The sequence below is a fragment of the Ornithorhynchus anatinus genome, chromosome 4 (assembly GCF_004115215.2).
Source record: "Ornithorhynchus anatinus isolate Pmale09 chromosome 4, mOrnAna1.pri.v4, whole genome shotgun sequence".
Taxonomy (NCBI): domain Eukaryota; kingdom Metazoa; phylum Chordata; class Mammalia; order Monotremata; family Ornithorhynchidae; genus Ornithorhynchus; species Ornithorhynchus anatinus.
Genome location: NC_041731.1, coordinates 24183936 through 24189935, shown reverse-complemented (window position 1 = coordinate 24189935; position 6000 = coordinate 24183936).

Here is a 6000-nt window from a genome sequence, read left to right as displayed (position 1 = left end):
TGTCTGGCACACAGTAGGCGCTCAATCAATAGGATGGACGGATTGACTAGCCGACGCCCCCCGGATGCCTGGCAGGGCAGGGACTGATTTCCTGGACCCAGCTTTCAAGAGTGCCCCGGTTTCAGGGTAAAACTTCCACCCCCGGTTGCAAACTACCCGTGAGCTGCAGCCCCTTGACACCGCCGGGCAGCCCTGCCATTAGGAGGTGAGAGATTCAGGCCGCAGCAACGTTCCTGCGGCCTTCTCCCCCAACCGGACCCCCAGGGTGAGATCAGAGGGGACCCCGCGCCCTCCACCAGGGAGTGCCACCCAGCCCGAGTCCCAGGTCCTGACCAACCTGGTGCCAGGGGGCCATGGGGGACTCGGGCGGAGGCAGTGGGAGGAGCCTCTGCTCATTTTAGGATGTTGCTCATTTAGGAAGGCTTGCAGGGGGTGGCTGGACTTTGGACTCGTCTGATGGTGGTGCCACAAGAACCCCCTGCCGCACACCTGGCCCCCCATCACCAGACCTGGGGGACTTCAAACTGCAAGGAGCCCGATGACACCTGCTCCCCCAGACCCGGGGCGCACTTCTTCTCATGGGACTTCTCCGTGGCCCCTGGTATTTAATCTTGTTTTTCGGAGGGCAGTGGGAGGGGTGGTGGTGGTTGGTTGTTTTTTTTTTAATGGTACTTGTTGAGCACTGACTGTATGCCAGGCACTGAACTAAGCACTGGGGTAGATAATAGTAACAATAATTATGGTACCTGTTAAGCGCTTGAACTATATGCCAAGCACTCTTCTAAGCACTGGGGGCGATACAAGTTAATCAGGTCAGACAACCCCTGTCCCACTGGGGGCTCACAATCTCAGTAAAAAGGAGTAGGATTTAATCCTCATTTTACAGATGGGGTAACTGAGGCATAAGGAAGTTAAGTGACTCACCCAAGGTCACAAAATGGACATGTGGCAGAGCCAGGATTAGAACCCAGGGTCTCTGACTCCCAGAAGCATGCTCTTTCCTCTGCTTCTCTGCAGATACAAGCTTATCAGTTTGGAGCCAGTTCATGTTTCACAGGGAGTTCACAGTTTTAATCCCCATTTTACAGATGAGATAACGAGGCACAGAGAAATGTGGTGACTTGCCCAAGGTCACACAGCAGACAAGTGGCAGAGCCAAGATTAGAACCGAGGTCTTTCTGCCTCCCAGAAGGAGTCGTTTCATCTTTCCTTTTGTATGTCACCAATCCACTCCTAGCCCTTATTTTTAGTCTGCGGCTCCCCATGGAGGGCTAAGGACCTGGTCTAATTCTCTCCTGTGAGGATTTTCCCAGTGCTTAGCACCCACAGTAGGGGCTGAATAATCAATCATTCAATCGTATTTATTGAGCACTTATGCTATGCAGAGCATCAAACTAAGAGCCAGGGAGAGTACAATAAACCAATATACCAGACACATTCCCTGCCCACAAGAGCTTGAACGAATGTTTTTACTACTTGGGCAGGGTAGGTGTCGGCTCACCCCGTTGTACTGTCCTCTCCCCCAAGCGCTCAGTACAGTGCTCTGCCCAGAGTAAGCGCTCAATAAATAATAATAATGTTGGTATTTGTTAAGCGCTTACTATGTGCAGAGCACCGTTCTAAGCGCTGGAGTAGATACAGGGGAATCAGGTTGTCCCACGTGAGGCTCACAGTTAATCCCCATTTTACAGATGGGGTAACTGAGGCACCGAGAAGTGAAGTGACTTGCCCAAAGTCACACAGCTGACAAGTGGCTCAGCCGGGATTCGAACCCATGACTTCTGACTCCCAAGTCCGGGCTCTTTTCACCAAGCCACGCTGCTTCTCTACCATGGCTTGATTGACTGAAGGATTCTCCTCACCACAAATGGCTTAACGTACAAAAAAGATACCCTTAAAAACCGCCTGCCCGCCTGCCCGCCTGCCCGCCTGCCCGCCTGCCCCTCTCGGCCCTGGCTCTCCGGGGAGCTTGGGCAGGTCTACTGCCCTCTCGTGGTGAAGAAATCCAACAGCAGTAAGGCGACAAACCCCCACGCCGACCACGACCTCCTAGGCCATCGGGCCACTCAGTCTGTGACGGTGACCAACAGCCACCGGCCTCTAAGAAGCACCGCTTTGATGGGGATGGCACTTGCCCGGTCGGGAGTCGCTATCATGCAGTCTGAGGCCCAGGCGGCGGAGCGATGGACGGAGCACAGAGATGGGCGCCGAGAGGCCTTATCCTGGAGAGGGCCGCTTCAGAATGTAAGATTTTCCATCTCACACCTGTCTGTTCCGCCACTTGTTTGCTGTGTGACCTTGGGCAAGTCACTACGTTTCTCTTTGCCTCCTTATCTCATCTGTAAAATGGGGATTAAAACTGAGCTCCATGTGAAACACGGATTGGGTCCAAGCTAATCAGGTAGCAGGTAGCAGCGTGGCCTAAAGGAAAGAGTGCGGGCCTGAGAGTCAGGGACCTTGGGTTCTAATCCTGGCCCTGCCACGTTTCCACTCGGTGACCTTGGGCAAGTCACTTCTCTGTGCCTCAGTTACCTCATCTGTAAAATGAGGATTAAATCCTACTTCTTCTTACATAATAATAATAATAATGTTGGTATTTGTTAAGTGCTTACTGTGTGCCAAGCACTGTTCTAAGTGCTGGGGGAGATGCAGGGTGAGATGTGAGGCTCACAGTCTTAATCCCCATTTTACAGATGAGGTAACTGAGGCACCGGGAAGTTAAGTGACTTGCCCTAAGTCCCACAGCTGACAGGTGGTGGAGCCAGGATTAGAACCCATGACCTCTGACTCCTACGCCCATGCTCTTTCCACTGAGCCATACTGCTTCTCAGTGTATTGCTTTAATGATGGTATTTGTTAAGCGCTTTCTATGTGCCAAGCACTGTTCTAAGCACTGGGGGGGATACAAAGTGATCAGGTTCTCCCACGTGGGGCTCACAGACTTAATCCCCATTTTACAGATGAGGTAACTGAGGCCCATAGAAATTAAGTGATTTGCCCAAGATTACACAGGTGACAAGCGGCGGAGTCGGGATTAGAACCCATGACCTCTGACTCCCAAGCCCCAGCTTTTCTTAGACTATGAGCCCCATGTGAGACCAGAAAATCATGGGTAATCAGGGGTAGATCTGCCCAGAGATCTAAGAGATCAACTGATGGTGCCATAGAGTTCTCTGACCGTCGCGGCCCCCACGCCCCCGCCCAGACCAACAGCGATGAAGGAAATGGACATTTCTCCCGGGATTTAAGGCAAACTCACAGCCGGTCTGCCGACATCAGGCAATTATAATGGGCGACTTGAAGGCTAGACTTGGTAGCAGGCAATCGGGCCCTTGTCCCAGCAAACCTAAGAGCAATGACCTACTCTTGCCGAGCCAATGTGCCAAACACCACCTCACGGTCACAAATACTGAGAAACGGCATGTTCTAGTAGATAGAGCACGGGCCTGAGACTCAGAAGGACCTGGGTTCTGTGTCCGGCTCAGCAGTGTGACCTTGGGCAAGTCACTTCAACTTCTCTGGGCTTCAGTTCTCTCATCTAAGACTGGGACCTCAGGTGGGACACGGACTGCGTCCATCCTGATTAGCTTATATCTACCCCAGTTCTCAGCCCAGTATGTAGTAAGCACTTAACAAATACCATAAAAAAAAATAAGAAAACAACACCATCTTCCGACTGCCAGCAGAAAGCAAGTCTTCTCAAACGTCCCCCAGTCCCGATAGCGGTATTTCATCAACTATGTCCTAGTGAGGCAGAGGGACCCAAGGATGGCAGATCTAGACTGTAAGCTCTCTGCTATAAAAGTTCATTATGGGCAGGAAACATGTCTGCTAATTCTGCTGGTGTTGTACTCTCTCAAGTGCTTAGTACAGTGCTCTGCACATAGGAAGTGCTCAATAAATGCCACTGACTGTCTGGGAGGATCCCAGCAGCCCTGTGTAGAACAGAGGGCTGGATGGGGTGTTGTCCGGCTACACCCCCGACCTCAGGTGCCAACACAACTGTTACATCAGCAGACTCCAAACCACCAAGAGGGCCCAGGAGAATGAAAGCTTGCACAGAGAGCACTCCGGAGCCATTTTACCACACCCCATCAGCCCAGGAAACCCCAGCCACCTTCTTCAACGTGAACGGCAATACCGATACTGCAAACCACACGCCATTAGACGTGAGCCATTGAGACATCAGGCCCGGCCTGGTCAAGTCCCCCAGATTGGTCCAGTGCAAGTGAGTCAGAGATTCAAAAGTCTATTTGGGGCAAAACCACTACCTCTTCTAATACCACCTTGCTGCACCTTATGACAGAGAAAAATGAGACCTGTAGACACCTGGGTCACAAATCACCTGACAGATGGATCCCAGCGTGGGAGAAATCCAAGGCCAACCAGATGGCCACCAAACCAGGAACTTGCATCTAGGGTGAAGGAGAGTACACGGTCCTGTCCTTGCCCTCACCGCCTCTCTGAAGCAGGAAGAGGACTCAGCTCCCACCCCAGACAAGGGAGGAGTCCCGGGGAGAAGGCGACAACATTTGAATATTCTCTCCAGCTCTTCCACTCATCTCCTGTGTGACCTTGGGCAAGTCACTTCTCTTCTCTGGGCCTCAGTTAACTCATCTGAAAAATGGGGATCAAGACTGGAGCTCCATGTGGGACAGGGACAGTGTTCAACCTGATAAACTTGTATCTGCCCCCGTGCTGAGAACAGTGAGCCCGTTGTTGGGTAGGGATTGTCTCTGTTGCCAGATTGTACTTTCCAAGTGCTTAGTACAGTGCTCTGCACACAGAAAGCGCTCAATAAATACGATTGAACGAATGAATAAACAGTCCTTGACATAGTAAGTGCTTAACAAATAACATAAAAAAAGCATCAAGAACAAGGGAATAACAAAATCAGATTTGGAGCAGAAAAATTATTATTCAGGGAAATTGTGGAAAAGTAGCGGATTCAGGGGGAGGGACCACTCAGAAGGGGAGATTACAGAAAACTTACACAGTCTGGTGAAGGAAGGTCTAAGAAGGGGCCTGGAAGATGGCATGTCACTGGAAATGAAAGGTAAGCAAAAATGGGGATCATCTTTCTCTTCTCAACATTAAGATGTAGATGAAGCCCCATTTTAAGGATGAAGAAACTGAGGCATGAAGAAGTGAAGTGACTTGCCCAAGGTTACAGAGCATGTAAGCAGCAGAGCTGGGATTAGAACACAGGTCCCCTGACTCCTGGGCCCCTGCTCGTTCTACTAGGCCAGGCTGCTTTCCATAAAGAAACAGAAATGTAGGAATACCTTTCTAATCAGTATTTTTGAGAAGGGGTCTTAGACCGCCACCCAGAGTTGGAGGTTTTAATGTGTGAAGAAAGGGTATTCAGTGTTTTTAAGACTAGGTTCTAGGCACTGATTGTGTGCAGAGCACACAGTGTGCCGTGCTTGGTGAGCACGGCAGAAGTAGAAGACTCGATCCCTGCCCCCAAGGACCTTAATTATACTTGACTCCTTCTGGGGATTAGCCGTTTATGGGAGAGTCGGGGTGAGGAGCTGTTTAGAGGCAGGCCAAAGGAGGGAATTGGAATGACTCGCCCAAGATCTCACAGAAGTCCAGGGGTACAGGTGGAATTAGAACCCAGGTCCTCTGGCCCTTAGGACAGCACTCTGCATATAGTGGATGCTCATTAAATACTGAGGACGATGATGATGATGACGATGAAGAGGCTTCTAATCCTTCAAATAAAATTTCAGGAAGATCTGAGCTGCTTAGAGTTTTTTCTGCCAAATGCTAACTGTCCTGCGTGCCAAAGGAAAACTGTGCTCTGCATTGAGTAAGCTGCTCAATAAATGCCACTGATTGAGCACTGACTAACCAGAGCAAGCTCGAGGGGTGGCAGGGGCAGAGCGCCTCAGGATGGATATGATCCGGGAAGATCGGCTGGGTCAAGAGTGTCAGTTGGGCACGGGATTCTGCTGGAGTGCCGGGGGTCTGAGTCGAAGCTCGGCTAGCCGCCCT